Consider the following 18,786-nt stretch of genomic DNA (forward strand, 5'->3'; position numbering starts at 1 on the left):
TGGCTTGACTGTCACCTTAGAAAGAAGGGGAGTCCTTGTCCTGGGGAGATGGCATTCAGGATTGCCGAGGGGGCTTTGAGGCTCAGCCGCAATTAGATTTGGCTGCACTGGTAAGCGCTGAGGGAGGTTGCAGGGAGGCAGAGGTGTCTCGGGAGGGGGAGTGGTGGGCATGGAAGAGGGGTGTGGCAAGACTGGGGGATAGGAGGCGAGGCGCTGCCCAAGACCTAAGCTCAATTGCTTGTGGTCCTCCCAGCAGCTCTGGAAGTTGGGTGAGTCCTTCATCTGTGCACGCAGTGGCGCTCACAGGTGACTCAAGTTCAAGTTGTCCAGCTGGCCTCGAACCCAGAACCCCTTGAACCCTGTGCTTGTGAGACCGGCTGCTGTCTTGAGCCCTCACCAAGCCGGTTGGGCCTCTGGTCCCCGCTGATCGACCGGACCCTCGGCTTAGAAAGGGACCGGCGATCGGTCCGCAGGTGGCGCTGCGCACCCGAGCAAAGACGCAGAGCGGCCTGCGGGGCCTGGGGGTGGGACTGTCTCCTCTGCGGGAGAGCCGCTCGGCCAACCGCAGCGCTTAGGCAGGAATTAGAGGAGAGGGCGCCGGAATGAAAGGGCTCCCAGACTTCAAAGGAAATTCCCAGAATTTCCAGAGCAGCGAGGACCGGCGAGCGCGTTCATGGCCGGAAGTGCAGACCTGAACACCTCGGCAGGAAGAGGGGGCCGCCGGGGTCTGTGGGCGCGTGGAGCCCCCGCCCCACCATCCCGGACCACCGCCCCCCGCTCCCCGCTTTTCCGGGTGTGTGGTGGGGAACGCAGGGCTCTGCCAGGCGCCACCTCCCGCTGACCCGAACCCCCAAGGCCACGTTTCACGCGGAATCTGCCCAGATGACTCTCATCAAAGGCCACAGCCACAAGGGATCCCACCTAAGACAGACTTGCGAACGGGTTTATAGCCATGTTTTGCTGAAAAGCATGCTGCAGGTATCCAGATGGGGTTTATTTTGCTTGGGGGGGGGAGGGTCAAAAGACACGTGATCCCTTGCTAGCTGTGATGTGGGCGCTAGCTCTCTAGGGACTCAGCTGTCTCATCTGGTAAGTGAAGGGCTAGGGCTTGGCCTTTGAGCTCCGACCTTCTGAACTTCTGGGGGTGACTTGCTCACAACCCCACCTTCGCCACACAGTTGAGATCAGGCCACTCGTTTCAGCAGGAGATTGGGGTCACTTGTGAGTTTTTTTGGAAGTTATTTCAGTTTAGCATAAGGGAGATAGAGAGGCTCCAATGTCAGGCTTTAGCGGGGACAAGATAAAATTCAGACATCCGGTGCGGTGCGGGGCCTCAGGGAGGAGGAAAGGGGAATATGGCACGGTGGGTGCTGGCTGGGAACCAACAGAATTAAAAACAACCGAAGGAGGGGCCGTAAAGGCTCTACCCTCTTGCTTGGCCCACCATCCTGAGGTTCCTGGGGGACCCCCAGCTGCAAGCCCCTGAGCCTCCTTAGGGCAGTCACCCCATTGTTGTAGTAAGTGCTGGGCACTAACCAGGTGGGAGGGGCCCCCCTATCACTCACACTGTGCAGTTTCTTGCCCACCCTGAGGTCCAGGGTGGAGGTAACTGAGTGAGTTACAGCTGAGCTTGGTCATGGCAGCGCCCAGGTCACACAAGGTCAGGAGACTTTGGGAGGACTGAGATAAAGTTGGGGCAGTGGAGGCTTGGAGGGCCGGCGTTAGGGTGGGGCTTCCCTCTTACCAGAAGAGCTGAGTCGAGAACCTGGCATCTTCAGGGGCTTCTGTCTGCTTCTGTCTGCTTGGAGGCTAAATCCTCAGACTCTCATGCTCATAATCTACATTATACATCATTATTATTTCAATTATGATTAGTAGCACCTCCCTGTTATTGGGTGCTTCCTGCAGCATCTACATCAGTCTTCATAACCATCTATGAGGTAGGTAGAGGCTCTTGTTATTCCATTTTGTGGATAAGAAAACTGAGGCTTAGTGCAGAGTTATGTTACCAGCTCCCCCATCCCATGCGCATCTGGACAGCACACCTAGAGCTCATGCTGAGCTGGCAGTAGCCCTGGGAAGTCGGCAGGGCACTGTTGGGCTCCCGTTTATGTAGTGGGAAAAGTGTGCACCTGCGAGCCTGCAACCTACTGTAGGTATCAAAGTCAGTGACCTGAAGCCAAGGTGGCAGCCCAGGCCTGGCATCTCCTTGGGTCTCTCTCTGTGGGTCTTCATCCTGCCCAGCTCATCCACATGGGTGTGTTGGGTGTTCAACCCAGGTGGTTGAATTTCAGGCTAGTGGGGTTGGAGGACAGTTTAGTTTTGAAAAAGAAGAGGAAGGAAAGGGCCTCTAGCAAGTGCTGGAACTGTAGTGCAGAACATCAGGCATCACCGGGGTGAGAGTGCGCTGACTACCCACGCTGTCTGTGTAGGGCCAGTCAAGAGCCCCTGCGGCTTCACCTCAGCATCCATGGCCTTGCATTGATTTTACCCTCTGACCTGACGTGTCTTACGGAATCTAGCCTGGGCTGTCCTCCAAACTCAGGTGTGATCTGAAGGGACCCAGTATAGAAGCCACAATAATCTAAGACCCCTCCCTCTCCAAGAAGCGAGTGGGAGTGTGCTTGTGGGTGAGGAGCCAGGTCAGCGTGGCCTGATGAAGACATTTGCAGAAACCACTGACTCCTGGTCACCTCATCTTCCCTTCTGCCAGCGCGTTAGAAGGAGGTCCCTGTGCTTGAGCTCAGAAATCAGGTTGGGCCCCAGTGTAGGGTTGGAATTCCACCCCAAGGAAAGGCTGAGAGAATCTTCTTTTAAGACCTCAGCTGGGTGTGGTATCAGTTAAGCCGAGCATACACAAGGCTGGAAGCAATTTCTCTGCCCAGCTTCTCACCCATGGCAACTCTTTTCAATCATCCATTTGAACTGTTCCCTAAATGTGGTTCTCACCGTGGAAGGTGGACACTTGCCCCAGCTCCTTCGAAGCTTCGAGACCCCTCCTGACTCTACCATTCTGGGCCTTGTCCAGAGTTTTTTGAAGATAGTTTGTTTGGGATTTAATCTTTAAAAAAAACCATATAAAAATGTATGTTTATTAAATAACAAGCTTTCATGACAGGCTAATAACTGGTAAATTTTAGATATGAACATAAACTATGTTTTGAGATATCTCTAACAACTATCACATGACATGAAAATAATCTGATTTCTATTGGTGCTAGCCACAGGCACTATTAATACTACTTTTTTGTTTTTTTAATAATTAAAAAAATTGAAGTGTAGTTAATTTACAATGTTGTGTTAGTTTCAGGTATACAGCAAAGTGATTCAGTTTTATATGTATATATATATTTTTTCAGATTGTTTTCCATTATAGGTTATTACAACATATGGACTATAGTTCTCTGTGCTATACAGTAGGTCCTAAAAAACAGATACTTCTCGGTTTTAGCCCATACTATCCTTAAAGGATGAGGTGTTTTGGATTTTCTACCCTTGTTTAGAGTGTCCACAGGCCAAATCCACCAAGTATAATATATTATAGGAAGGGTGAGGCAGATCCCTGGGGACCCACCTGGGCAGGTCTCCAGACATGTTGTGAATGAGGAAAGCAAATTGTAGGTGGAGGATACAGCTTACTCACAGCCACAACAGCAAGCAAGGAAATAAAACTCCCTCCAAAACAATATTATGAGCTTGTTTTGGGCACATTATGTGGACGTGTAAGTAAATTAGAAAGAGGCTAGGACGCATTCTCAGGAAAATGAGGGGTGGTTGTCTTTGGGGAGAGGAGAGGGAGGAGGTAGAACGGAGGTTGGTGCACAGGGACTTTGGCCTTATCTGTAATGTTTTAAGGTTTCATGAGAATTAGTTGTCTAATTAAAAATCGATATTTAAAAAACTTTGCTCTTTCTGGTGGTTGCTGCAGACTACCTGTTTTAAGCTCCCAGCTGGCATTCTGCACCGCGGGGGGCGGGCTTGTGGGCTCTCCATCCTGGAAACCCAAACACGTGCAGAACGCCTTGCATACCAGGCGCTTTACCTGCGTGAGCTCATGTGTCATCAGCCAGCCCTGGGTGCCTGCAGCCCGATCTCTGGAGCCTTTGATCTGGTTCCTCTCAGCTCCTGCCCTTCCAGACTCTGGACCTAATTTCTTCAGCGTCTCCACAGATGGCAGCCCCCCTAGCCGGGCCGTGTTTTGTTGTTCTTCTCTGGCTGCCCTGACAATCGTTCCCTTTCTCTCTCTGTCTCTGCCCCTTCTCTCTTCATCCGCACAGTTCGTGGCTGCCAGTGGGGGAAGACTAGGCAGGGAGGAAGGCGTTTTCAGTTTTGTTTCTAATCTGCTTCCTGAAGCTGCCCCTGGGCTGGATGGTACAGGAATTTCTGGGGGCCCTTCTGGGCTCAGCGTGATCCCCCAAAGACCTGATTACTGCACCCTGTTCACTCACTTGTCCTTCAGGTATTTATGGGTCATCTACCATGTGCTTGGAGCTGTACTAATCACAAAGTCTGCTGCTCTGTGGACTTGGAACCCATCTACCTCCTCCCATTCCTGCGGTCACTCCTCCAACCAGGCCACTGTCACCTCTCACTGGGAGCTTTGTCCCTCCACACATTTCTCCTTCTTCCAGCCAGAGTGAGCTTTCTCAATCCAATCTGCTCATGCCCCTCCTTTGCTGAAAACTCCCCATGGCTTCCCATTGGTCTAGGGTCAAGTCAAACACCTTGATATGGCCCACAGGGCTGATGGGTGTAACCCCAGCTTACACCTTCAGCCCTCCTGAGCACTCGGGTCCCCACCCCCCAAGCTCTGGTCTCTGAGCCCTTAACACAGGCCTTTCCCTCTGCCTGCAACACTTCCCGCTTCCTCATCTCCCTGGCTCATTTCTACTTAAGCCTGAGGTCTTAACTTAGCACTTCTTCCTGGCAGAAGCATCCCTGGACCTGATCCTCCCACCTGAGTTCTCTGCATCTTTCTCTCAGGCCGCTTCTCACACTCTGTATAATTGTAGCTTAAATTTGTCTGTCTCTCCCACCAGACTCTAACGTCATGAATATAATGTCTTGAATAATCATAATGACAACGCCTACAACAGAGTGAGCTCTTTCTTACCTTAACACGTGCCAGGCACCACGCTAAGCATTTTCTGTGCCTGCCACCATCTAATTTTCACCTCCCTTTGAGGTGGGAACCATCATTATCTCCATCTTGGAGGGGGAATTGAGCCCTACATCAAAAATGTGCCACAGTCGGCCAGTTAGTAGATGGTGGAGCCGGGACTCACACCCCAGAGGTCTGAATTCAGAGCCCACACCTCCCCGCACTGGGAAGGGCAGGGCTGTACCTGTCTGATTCACGGTTATATCCCTAGCTCCTAACGCAGTGCCTGCCATCTAGAAGGAACTCAATAACTATTTGTTGAATGAATAAATAAATCAAGAGATGTTCGGCGATGGGCAGCAAACATAATCCCTGCTAGGATTAGTTCCCTTTAAATGCAGTGAGGGGAAGCAGAGCTACATTATTGAGCCACACCAGAAAGCACTGGCATACATAACTAAGACAATCTGAAGACTCTCTAGCCAGGCAGCCCCACTGTGGCTGTCTGCTGGGCTCGGCTGGGCTGCCAGGCCAATGGGATTTGATAAGATGGGGCTGGACACACAGAGACGGTCCCGGAGTCTGGGGAGGGGCTGGGGACCCCCGGACCTGGTCGAGAAAGGGCCGTTTTGGGAGTTTCAGGTTAGCAGAGACCCGATAAGATCTGAAAACAGCACTTACTGTGGGGAGATTGACGGGGAGAAAAACAGTCCATAGGACTCGAATTTATTTTATTCTGTCCAAAGTGGGATTTCTGCTGATGATTTAAATCGGTGGTTCTCAACCAGGATAATTTTGATCCTCAAGGGGCATTTGGCAATATCTGGAGACATTTTTGGCTCTCACAGCTGGGGGGTGGGGAGTGGTCCTGGCACCCGGTGGGGAGAGACCAGGGATGCTGCTAAACTCCCTACAGTGCACAAGACAGCCCCACCAACCCCAACAAGAAATGAAGAGGCCCCAAACGGTGTTAGTGCCAAGGTTGAAAAGCCCAGATTTAAACGATGGAATGGGTGAACCCGGGGAGTAAATGGCGTGTGTGGACGTGCCTCCTGTGCCGGCCCTGACTCCTAACAACGCAGGCTGTGGCAGGGGAGGGACTAGAGGTGACAGATGCCCTTTCTACTCCCCCACTCTTTCCCCAACCCTGGAAAACATTACCAAGGACTCGGCCCCTCTCTGCGGTTTCCCTCCCCTTCTCCCCATTCCTCACAGTTCTGTTATCGCTCCAGGATCAAAAGTTTGAAACATTTGGTGCCCATATTTGAGAAAAGTGAAGCGGCTGGGTCTCAGATGTGAGCACGCTTGGCCCACTTCCCCCAGGGACTCTGATGTAGGAGTGTTCACACTGCTCATAACTTTGGGGGTCACTACCAGAAGGGAGCGGGACGAGAACAGGATGGGGAGGACATTGGGCACTGTCACTGGGGTTTGCCCAGGCAGAGTGTGGGACGTGCTTTCCCATGCCCCAGCTTCTGGTAGCCTGACCCCTTCCCCGCGGCCCGTGCATATTCATGCTCTCAGTGTGTCCTGAGCACTTCCTATGTCCCGGAGACATTGTCAGGGGCTGTTTGGTTAGCGGGATGCTTCAACCTTCAAGGCGAGTATAGTCTCTTAGGAGAGAATAGGATTCTCTGTCTCTTACTCTGTTATTTCAGGTCCTACGAGAAGCAGACCCCAAGGTAGAATTAGACGCGCAAACAGTTTACTGGGGGAAACACCTGTGGAGGATGAGGGCCGAGGAGTAAGCGGGGGTGTGACACCTGTGAAAGGAGAGAGGGCAGGAACAGGGCTTGGACAGGAAGTGTCTCAGACCGCAGTGCAGCTCTGAGAAGGTGTCATTTGCCGGTTAGAGCCCGCATCCTGCATGAATGGTACCGGTACCTACTGTGCCCAGCTACTGGCTCCTTCCCACCCTTGACCCTTGGCATTGCTTCTGGGGCCTTTTCAGACACCTCTGCAGGAACCCTGGACCACTCATCCTCCTTTCTCAGAAAGCAAGAAAACGACAGAAGCCCAAACTCCTGCCTTGGAGCTGTCCACGCCCCCAAGTCTGGCTCCACGGCCGCCATCCCTCCTTAGTCCTTTCCCTGCCGCTGGCCCGTCACCCTGCCCAGGTGGCTGGGATCTGTTGCCCGCTTAACCAGGCTGCTTTCAAAGCCCGCTTTTGCCCTTCTGCTCAAGTCATCGTCCTGCCCAGAGTGCCTTTTCTTTTCCTTTAGTCAAAACTAAATCTACCCATTGCCTGGCCTGAGCTGACTCCCACTCCTCCCAAGATTTCTTCAGCCCCCACTGGAATTTCTGTTTTATTCAGAAGCACTGAGGAGTTCCCTGGTGGTCCAGTGGTTAGGACTCAGCACTTTCACCGCCATGGCCCGGGTTCCATCCCTGGTCTGGGGACTAAGATCCCGCAAGCAGCACGGCGCAAAAGAAAAAAAAATAAAAAAGAAGCACGGCCATAAATGAAGACCTCATTGCTTTCCAGTTGTCTCAGCTGTTATGATTGTATTTCTTTCCTTTTGTAAAAAATTTTTTATTTATTCATTTATTTTTGGCTGCCTTGGGTCTTCATTGCTGTGCACAGGCTTTCTCTAGTTGCAGTGAGCTGGGGCTGCTCTTTGTTGAGGTGCGCAGGCTTCTCATTGCAGTGGCTCCTCTTGTTGCGGAGCACGGGCTCTAGGCACATGGGCTTCAGTAGTTGTGGCATGCGGGCTCAGTAGTTGTGGCTCGCAGGCGCTAGAGCGCAGGCTCAGTAGTTGTGACCCACGGGCTTAGTGGCTCCGCGGCATGTGGGATCTTCCTGGATCAGGGCTTGAACCCGTGTCCCCTGCATTGGCAGGCGGATTCTTAACCACTGTGCCACCAGGGGAGTCCCTATGATTTTATTTCTTAAACTAGCTTCCAGGACAGCTAAGGACACGATGAATCAGTTCTCTGTCCACCATCTCTTCTTCTTTCCTTCTCATCCTTCCTTCCTTCCATTTATCAAGTATCACGTTTGTCAGTAGAAACTTGGTCACCTTCAAGGTCCCAGCTGGGCCCCAAGTTGGGGTATGTTTTGGTCTCTAACTGGCCTGATCTTGCCCTTTCTCTTCCCTCTCTGGGTCCTGGTGACCTCCAGCTCCCCTTTCTCTGGCCTCCCCAAATTAACCAGTATTCTCAGTGCCCAGATTCATACAGAGGAACCAGTTACTGGTTCCAAAACGTAATTTCTCCCTAGGGGAATTTTTGACTAGGCCCCAGAGAGTTGAAGGGATAAAATTCTAATGAATTTGATACATGAACTGGACACTATACTGTCCAGTACAGTAGGCACTAGCCATGTGTGGCTATTTAAATTAATTAAAATTAAAATATAGTTCCTCAGTTATAGTAGCCATATTGCATGTGTGGCTAACGGTGACTATATTGGCCTGCACGGGTAGATTTCCATCATCACAGAAAGTTCTCTTGGACAATGCTGAGAGAAGGAAAGGCATTTTTAAAAAGCAGGTGTGAGGTATAGCAGGAACTTTCTTCAGTCCTGAATCAGCCCTGTTTAGGAGTTCTTGCCTTGCTAAGAGAAGAGCCATGTCTTCAAGGCTTCCTTGTTGAGCTGCAAGGAGGCCCCTCTGAGCCATTCCCAGTCACCAGAGATGACCCTGCAGTGAGCACAGGCCTTGAGGTCACGGGAGCTGTGGTCCTGGGGGTAATGAATAGGCCCCTGGTCACCTCCCAGGCCTGGGTCCCTGCCCTCTGGCTCTGAGATGCATCTCTGGATGGCCAGATATCTCTGGCCACTCACAGCTACCCTCCACTGCCCGCAGGAAGGGGAGGCCTGTTCTGCATCCGCATCGGCCCGGGTGCAGAATTCCTAATGCACTGGAGAGTCGACATTGGTAGCAGCAATTGGTATCAATTATTAAGCAGAAAGCCCAAGGAGAGTCTGTGGAGCAGTGGAGAGTGTGGGAGGGGAGGGGGAACAGAGACTAGAACCTCAGGAACGGGGAGTGAATGGTCCCCGCCCACTCCCTCCAATCAGTATTTGGGGTGATTCTTCTCCTTTAAGTGGGCTTCCGACAAACCTGAATGTGCTCGGGAGTTAGACACCAGGATGCTGAGGGGCCTTGAGGCCTGAGACGAGCTGGGAAGAGGGCAGGGCAGTGCTCTTCCAGGTTTGCAGGGTGGTCATCTAGAGCAGGGGCGAGCACACTTTTTATGTAAAGGGCCAACTATTTAAGGCTTTGTGGGCCTTACGGTTTCTGTCGCAATTGCTCAACTCTGCTGTAGCACAGAAGCAGCTGGAGACAATATGTAAACAGATGGGCGTGGATGTACTGCAGTCAAATGTTGTTTATAGAGACAGGTGGCAGGCTGGTTTGGACCCTGCTCTTCATCTAGGACCTCTGTCCTCCAAGTGTGATCCTTGGACCAGCAGTGTCACCATCACTTGGGAGCTTGTGAGTAACACAGAACCTCAGGCCCCACCCCAGATCTCTAGAGACAGATCTGCATTTTAATAAGTCCCCTGTGCCTACGAAGTTTGAGGAAAAAGTTTAAAGTTATTCTGGGGGGGCGGATCTGGTCAGAATTAGGAACAATGGGTAGAAATGGCAGGAAGTGAAATTTCATCTCAACATCAGGATGTAATTTCTATCCAAAAGAACTGTCCTCAAAGGCAACAAGAGGCTGTCTCTGGAGGTAGTGAGCACCGCATCACAGAGGTGTTCAAGGAAAGGCTAGATAACCACTTGCTCGGGATGGTAGGGAGGACTTGGGCAGGATAAATAGCATCATGGCTAAGAGGCCTTGCTGGGGGGCAAGCTGCCTGGGTTTGGATATTTCTTGGGCAAAAGGATGTCTCCCCCATCCTTATTTCAGATTCCCTGTCCATCAAATGGGGTAATCAAAAACCTCACAGGGCTGTGTCGAGACTTCCTTCACTTAAAGTACTGCAACAGCCCTTACTATATACACTAAGTGCTAAGTGTTACTGTAGGTTACTTAATTCTGTAACAGCTATCCATATTTTTGGTGGGACTGAGGACCAACCTTTGTATCTAAGGTCTCGACTGTCCAACTCTGAGATTCGAGGTGGGGAAGAGGGAGGATGTGGGGAGTAGCAATCCTAGCCAGTGTTTTTTTTTTTGGTATTTGGTGTGAGCCAGGCATTATGCAAGCATTGGTTAATGGCTCTCAAATTACTTTCAGATACTTGTTGCCCTGGAAGAGCAGATAGATTATAATCTGTTGCTGCTCAAACACTCTGCGTGTTTCAGTTTTGGAAAAGTCAAATCGAGCCCAGAGATGAAGTGCTTGGTTTTGTCATCAACAGATTCACGCGGTGTTGAGGGCACAGAACTCCCTAGAGCTGGTCAAAGAGCCGCCTTGTTTGGACACATCACCAGCTCAAGTCTCAAGATGGCAGGGGGGCCAGAACACTTAACTGCAGAAAAATAAGGAGCCCGCGGACTCCAGATCCTATTCGTATGGAGGCACCTGAAGATGTAATGTCCCTTCTGTCCTCGTTGTTTTGCGTTTATGATCCCCGACCATAGGTTTTCGCCACAGACCTTGGTTTGGATTCTTGCTCTGTCATGTCATAGCTGTGTGGTCAGGGGCAAGCCTCTTGACCTCTCTGAGCCTTGGTTCTTTCCCTTATCAAAGGGACTGACAATGCTGCGTGCTTCACGGGGCTGTGGTGAGGATGAAGTGAGAACGTGTGAGACTTCTAGGAGCCATACAGATGCTGGTTGTCACTTTAATGAATCCTATAAGCCTTTTGAAGTCTCTTCCTTCCCCACAGTGCTTGCCACATAATAAGGGGTTAATACAGACTTATCGAATGTGAGAGGAACGAATGACCGTCTCCTACAGAAGGGGAAGGAACTGCTCCTGGGGAGCGGTGAGGTGAATGCCCCCTCCCTGCCCTGTCCCCCTCCCCTGAAGCCTACTCTTCCCCACCCCATGTCCACAACTCCCACCATCCTTTCATCTCCAGCGTTCCCTGTGTGCTGCAGAAGTTTCCATCAGCTGGTGGCGGGCCTACCTACCTTTCTGCCTCGTAACAGCTTTGCCTTGGCTTTGTGGAAGCCGACACAGAGTTCTTATCTTCCCAAAGAAACCTTTCAAAAGACAACACACTGGATTTTTTATGGTGTATGTGTGTGTTTTAGTTTCAGAAGGTGGGCTGGAAGGAAAGTAAAGATTGCCCTTTGTACACAAGGGCAGTATGCAGCCAAGCTTAGGAGCCCTTTCTCACTGTTTTCAACTCTCCCCCATCTCCTTCCTTCCCTCCTCCCCCCATCATATAATTTTTTGGTACTTTTTGGTTAATTAATTTAAAGTGACGATAGTCCCAGATGAAGCTGTAAATTAGTTTCAAATGGCGCAGCCGGGCCACCCACTACTGGAAGATCATATTGCAGTGACAACATTAAAACTTGAACAACCCTCAACAAGGCGGGAGGAGGGGAATCCTAAAACCTCAAGTAAAAACACATTTCCAGCTCAATTCCTTGCTGCAGCCCTTAAGAAAGTGGAAACAGATGGATGGTGGCTTTGATAATGAGAGAGGCAATCAACTTTAGATTAAAAAAAAAAAAAAAAACCACCCTGAACCCTACCCAAAAAGGATGAGTCTGACAGTAAAATCCCAGACACATAACGTTCCATTTAAGAGGCTATTGACATATTAGCCGGGAACAGAGCGGGTTCTGAGAGAGGTCAGTCCTCCTCTCCCGGAGCACTCTGCATTGTTTCCCTCGCCTCCGAAGCCAGAGCGCTCAGCCCCCTAATTGAAAACATTGCAGTATCTTTGGACGTTAGTGATGGTCAGATTTCCCCTGGAAATCACTAAGTGTTCTCGGGAGGCTTGGCTGTTGCCTGCTGCCCGATTCTAGAGAGCAGGAAAGATATTTCTGTTTTTAATTTAACTTAATTATTATTATCTTTTGGTTTTGTGTGTGTGTGTGTGTGTGTGTGTGTGTGTGTGTGATTTTTTGGGAGGCGGGGGACAAGATACCAGGAACAAAGAGAAGCAGCTCAACATTAAGAGAAAAGAAAATGTTGAAGTCATGAGATCAGGACTCATGCCTCGATCTGGCAAGCTGTGTAGCTTGGGATAAATTCTGATATTTCTTGGGCCCAGCCTCTCCGCGGCATGTGGGATCTCCCCGGACCGGGGCACGAACCCGTGTCCCGTGCATTGGCAGGCGGACTCTCAACCACTGCGCCACCAGGGAAGCCCTGACATTTCTTATGCCTCCATTTTTTGTCTGTAAAATGGGAGTGAAAAAGCCTGCTGGGCAGGTTCTCAGTGATGGAACTGGGTAGAGTGTGGGAGAAGCTGTTAGAATAGGAACCAGGGGTCTGGGACTGTTTTTCCAGCTCTGCCACTTGCCAAGCCTGGGTCTTGGAGCCAGTTCTTACTGTGGGCTGACCTTCACCTTTCTGACTGTCTGACCAGGGCTGCCATTCCTGCCCTGCCCAGTGGCCAAGGCAGGGAGTGAGAGCTAATGGATGGTGTGCACCTGCTGGACTACCAGCCCTTTGTCCACGCCTGGCACGTGCTGGGCCCTTGATAAATCATTGTCAAATGAGTGAATGAACCTGTGAAGAGGCTTGGGCAAGGAAAAAGTAATACTGCTGGAGAGTGGTGCGATTAAATTGACTTCTCCGTAATGGCAGCACTTCCTCTGGGGACTTTGTCGGAAGAGACATGCCACGTGAGTTTCTGTGATCCAGTAGGTTGCTTGAGCCCCCAAAGAACAGAAAGACTCAAATGGAAAGAAATCTTGGTTTGGTCCAGAGAACATTTGCACGTTCGCCGGTTCAATCCTTTTGAAAAATATGGAGATTTGGTTCTGATTCAAGTTTCTGCTCAGGCTTATTTTCAAAGGCTTTTTGGTAATATTTATAAGCATCATGGGGACAGGGCCTTGGCCTGTTTTATTCACTGAATATTCTAAGCATCTAACAGGTGTCTGATACACAGGAGATGCTCAATAATTAAGATAGAAATAAACGCAGGAATCTCTCTCTCTTTTCTCTCTCCACCTCCCCCATCCCCACCCCCAAAGCCAAGATGAACACTGAGCCTTGACGCCTTCTGTACAAAGTGGTACTTGAGAGCCGTGGCCTTCTGGAGTGGAGAATTGCTCAGGACAGGTAGCTGACGCACCTGCAGAATTGCCCAGTGGGAGTCAGGGGATCATAGGGTGGGAGTGGGTTCTGAGTGCTTGGGGCACTGCCATTATTATAATAGCCCTGCTATTATTCATATCCTCCCTGGCTGTAGTCACGATCTCTGGAGATGAGCTTCTTGGGTTCACTGCCTTTTCTGAGCCCCGCTCCCTGCTCTGGGTAGTTCCGGTTTGAGGGGATGTTCTCTATCAGATGTTCTCCTCCAGCCAGGGCCTGCTCCCTCCACCAGCTTCTCCATACTCTGCAGCCTCCCAGTGTGTCAGAATCCACTTGTATTTCTGGTGAAAAGGTTGTTTACTTCGAGGGTCCTGAGGGATGGAAGGAGCAGCAAGTGAGAACCAGGGCCCTGTTGATGGAGCTGTGAGGGCTTAAAACTCATTCTGATGGCTTGTTTGGACCCTAGTCAGTGCCCCTGGCAAGACAGCAGCTGGATTATGTCTGTGGGTGTGCTTGACCTGAGCTCTTGTCATCTCCTCTACTTTTCCTTTCCACCTCCACTTCTCTCCTCCTCCCTCCTTCCCTTCCATCCCGTTCCCCTGCCCACCCCCACTCTAGGGGGGGAGGCATTAGGTTGAGGGGAGATCAGGAGGTCGGCTGGAAGGAATTCTTCCATACTTTATAACAAGCAGCTCTGGCAATAGCATGCTCCTCCAGCCACTGGTGGCCAGCCATGAAGAGCGTTGATCCCCTAGCTGTTTCTTTGACGGGACGAGTAGCTCAAATCATGGCACTGGGATAGTCTTGAGATGAACTGGCTATTGTTAGAAACATTTAGAAATGTCTCCCCTATGCTCCAATTTCCTCCTCTCTGCCAGTCTTGGCTCTAACAGCTGGAAGAAATTTCTCCTTCATCTGCTATATTCAGTCTTTCACTAAGCTCCATCAATTTTGCCTTTGAAATTTCTTTTGTACCCGCCCCTTCTCTCGTCCCCACTGCTAATCCCCGAGGCCTGGCTCTCATCTCCTTTGCACGCTGAGCTGCCTCCAGAACCTCTTGGCAGAGTTCCCTGCCTCTGGTCTCTCCGTCTTCCATCCATCCTGTACAGCCAAGCCAGACTCATCTTTCTCTGGCTCCTTTTGCCTCTTAGGATGCCTCAGCTCGAATTCCCCAGGCTCTCCAAAGTACTTGGCATTGCCCAGACAGTTTTGCAGCTCCCTCTGCCTTAATTTCTTCTTGGAGCAGTGGCTGTATTAGTTACCTGTGGCTGCTGTAACAAATTACCACGAACTTGGTGGCTTAAAACCACAGAAAGTTGTCCTCTTACAGTTTTGGAGACCAGAAATCTGAATTGAGTCTTATGGGCCTAAATCAAAGTGTCATTGGGACTGTGCTTCCTTGGGAGACTCCAGGGGAGAATCCTTTTCCTTGCCTCTTCCAGCTCCTGGTAGCCACTGACATTCTTAGCCTGTGGTCATATCACTCCTCTGCCTCTGTGGTCAATCTTTTTGCCTCTGTGGTCACATTGTCTTCCCCGGGTCTGCCTGTATGTCAGATCTCCCTCTTACAGGGACAATTGTGATATACTTAGGGCACGTCTGGATAATCCAGAATAATCTCCCCATCTCAAAATCCTTAACTTTATCATCTCTGCAAAATCCCTTTTACCAAGTAAGGTGATATTCACGGGTTCCAGGGATTAGGATGTGGATATTTTGGGGGACCGTTATCTAGCCTATCACAGGCTTATCTATTCAACATTTCAACAAATATTTATTGAGCATCTACTATGTGCTGGACTCTGTTCTAGGCAGCAAGAGTCATTAAGAATAATGATCCTTTTCAGACCCATTCTCCTGCAGGGTGAACTACCCTTATCTGGGCTCTTTCCCTCCTGAAATGTGGTATTATTACATAGCACGATCATCACATTGTATCACCCTGGTAACTGTTATATACCTGTCCTCTTCCATTTCTATGCGCCCCTTAAGTTGGAACTAACTTACTTATACCGGTATTTAGGGCTAGATGGGACTCGGTGAAGGTTTGTTAAATCAATGAACAAGTCTCTTATTGCTTCCTTTCATTCTTCCTAAATATATTTCCAATTTGCTTGGATACTAAGATGGCTCTAGTAATACAGTCTGCCTCAGAATTCTATGTTTAGGGTCTGACCTTCTCAGTGGTCATCTCCTTGGGTATGGGTGATGGGATGTAGCTGTTGAGAGCATCTATCATTCTCCTTTGCTTGGTCCCCAGCAGTGTTATATACAATTATTTATTTAAGGCTTCCCATCGGTCATTTCTACTGCCCATTGGCTTTGAGGGGGTTGTGGGATAGGGGAAGTGAGAATGTTAGAAGACTGCGGTCTGCATCACTCGTGGGTCACATTTCCTGAGGGTGTTTCTTCTTGGTGTCATCCAAGCGTGGCCCGTCCACATCCACCACCTCTGGTAGGACAACACAATCCGTTCAGATCTGCTAAAACAGTACTGTCTGCTTCCATTGGCAGATGAGCCAAATCCTCTCGGTAAGGCCTTTTTCCACAAGTCCTGACATAATACAGAAGTGGGACAGACCCTATTAGGTACTGCCTTGTGCTGTTGGTTTATGATTTTAAAGTTGATCCCTATTTCCCTGCCTTAGGAAAGCAAAAGTGTATCTAGGACAATAAACCAGTGGTGCCAACCGGAGGCGCATGGATTTGTACACAGCCCTTGGAAGTAAGGGGCATGTTTGTAGCCTAATGTCTAGAAAGCATTTTAAAAGGCAGTGTGACTCATAACTTCACACTTACTGTCTTAAAACCTTGGGCTTTCCCCTTTTCAGTGTTCTCTGTGGCCCCCGCAGGCACTGGCATTAAAACCTCACCAATGGGCTTCCCTGGTGGCGCAGTGGTTGAGAGTCCGCCTGCCGATGCAGGGCACATGGGTTCGTGCCCCCGTCCGGGAAGGTCCCACATGCCGCGGAGTGACTGGGCCCGTGAGCCATGGCCGCTGAGCCTGCACGTCCGGAGCCTGTGCTCCGCAACGGGAGAGGCCGCAGCAGTGAGAGGCCCGCGTACCGCAAAAAACAAAAACAAAAACAAAAACAAAAAAACCTCACCGATAACTGTTTCCTTAGGTACAGCAGTGTGTGTTGCTTTTCCAGGTGGAAAAGAATCTAAGAATAAAGATCATCACACACACACACACACACACACACACACACATCCTTGTAATTCTCTGGCCTCCCATAGAACCTAACAAAGTAGAACTTGGGTGATAGATACTTGGATGTCAATTAATTGTACCATGTTTTCCCAGCTGTGTCATTCACTTACCTCTTAGATGACCTTTGTTACATCCTTATACCACTCATTCTGTCATTTGATTAACATTTGTATTTAATTTATCTCAAATGTTAGCTTGTATAAACTTATTTTGAAAGGAGACACTGCATCTTTACCATAAATAGAAAACCAATATCAGGTATCATAAATAGAATGTAACTGTAAAAATAAATATACTGAAAACCAAACAATTATTTACCCCAAAATGGAAATAAACAAGGAAATGCAGAGTAATAAAAATCAAGTTGATTCACAAAAACAAGATCCTCAGTGAGAAAAACAGAATGGCTTACGACCAGTCAGTAATAAGAGAATATTAAGCTTAACGTCATTTGATTTAATATGACCGTGTGCTTCTATGTCAGTTAAATTACAATGTCTTTTAGTTCTGAGTGATCAGCACTAAAAATTCCACCTCACATGCGTCCATGGTCAGAAAGGACACCTTACCATTGCCTAGATGGTAAATTTTAAAGATTTAATTCTTACTTATTTTTGGCTGCATTGGATCTTTGTTGCTGCAGGCAGACTTTCTCTAGTTGTGGCGAGCAGGGGCTACTCTTCGTTGCGGTGCACGGGCTTCTCTTGTTGCAGTGGCTTCTCTTGTTGCGGAGTACGGGCTCTAGGTGCCTGAGTTTCAGCATTTGTGGCTCGCAGGCTCTAGAGTGCAGGCTCAGTAGTTGTGGCTCACGGGCTTAGTTGCTCCGCATCATGTGGGATCTTCCCAGACCAGGGCTCGAACCCGTGTCCCCTGCATTGGCAGGCGGATTCTTATCCACTGCGCCACCAGGGAAGTCCCCAGATGGTAAATTTTAAAAATCAAAATGTTTTCATATGTATTTTTTGGTACCTGTGAAAGAATATATGTATTCATCCCTTACTTCATGTGGCATTATGAACCATAATTATAAAATGAACCTACCCCCATCTTAAGAACATTACTAATGAGTGTACCTTCCTCTCTGATTCCCATCCCTGCCTCCCTCCCCTCCCCTCCTCGGGGAAAAATTGTCTTGAATTCCTTTACATTTAAAAATAGTTTAACCACCTATGAATTTCCTGAACAGTATGTTATTTAGATATGCTTGAATATGAGCTTTTAAAAAATGCTGTCATACTGTCAGTATCTTCTAGGAGACTGGATAATTGATTATGGTGTGTGTATGCAAGGGGGTGTTGTTTCAAGTGAAAATGAGCACATTCAGACTGCATGTCGCTACTTGGATTAACCTTGTGAGGTAGCTCTCACTCTGCTCAGGCCAGTGTCACCAGCTCTCACTCTGCTCAGGCCAGTCCCAGCTTTCACGTTAAGTGGAATTTAAGGGTGGGTCAAATGAAAAGGATTCCCTTTCCTCCACCTTTCACACCTCAATTACTTCCTGTGGAGAAAAGAGTTATAGCTGCCGGAGGCTGCTCTCCTTAGAAGGCCTGCTCGCAAAGTTGTCCCTTGGCTGGCAATGGGGAACTTGGGTTAGGGAAGGGTTCTCCCCATTCCCTGGGAAGAGTGGCTCACTCTGCCTAAACTGTCCAAACAGTATGATTCATGCTGAACGCCTGCCTTCCTCCCGGGAGTCAGAATTTTGGTACATGGCAGACAGACGTGCCTATGTGGCCAGCACTCCCTCCCTCCTTCCCCCAGTAAGAATCATGGGCACTGAGTCTCTGATGAGCTTCCCTAGGAAACAGCATTTCACATGTGTCAGGACAGCTTATTGCTGGGGAGTGAGGTGTGTCCTGTGTGACTTCACTGGGGCAAGACTCTTGGAAGCTGGGCCTGCTTTGCATCTGGATGTTGCCCCATGCCCCTTTGTCTTTGATGATTTTTCATTGTATCTTTTTGCAGGTATAAATCATAGCCATGAATATGACTATGTGTTGAGTCCTGTGAGTCTTCCTGGGATCGGTCTTTGGGATCCTGAGACTCCTCCAAACCTTTTTTTTCCTGCACCACCCTGAAACCCGAATAGGGGGGCCTTGGCTCTGGGCTTTATACTTTGGAGGGCACTGAATCTCTCTTTCTTTCTCTCTCTCTCTCTCTCTGTCTTTCTCACACACACACACATACACACACACACACCTCTGATACTTGGGATCTGGAGCTCAGGGCTGGCCCAGCAATCTGTAACCCTAAAAGACCAGCCCTTATAACTATCACCATTCAGGCCCATGGGAAACCCTTCTGCACATCTCTTGCCTTATGTACTGGAAAACGCATCAAATCCCATGAAGGT

This window comes from Phocoena sinus, chromosome 2 (assembly GCF_008692025.1).
Source record: "Phocoena sinus isolate mPhoSin1 chromosome 2, mPhoSin1.pri, whole genome shotgun sequence".
Classification (NCBI taxonomy): domain Eukaryota; kingdom Metazoa; phylum Chordata; class Mammalia; order Artiodactyla; family Phocoenidae; genus Phocoena; species Phocoena sinus.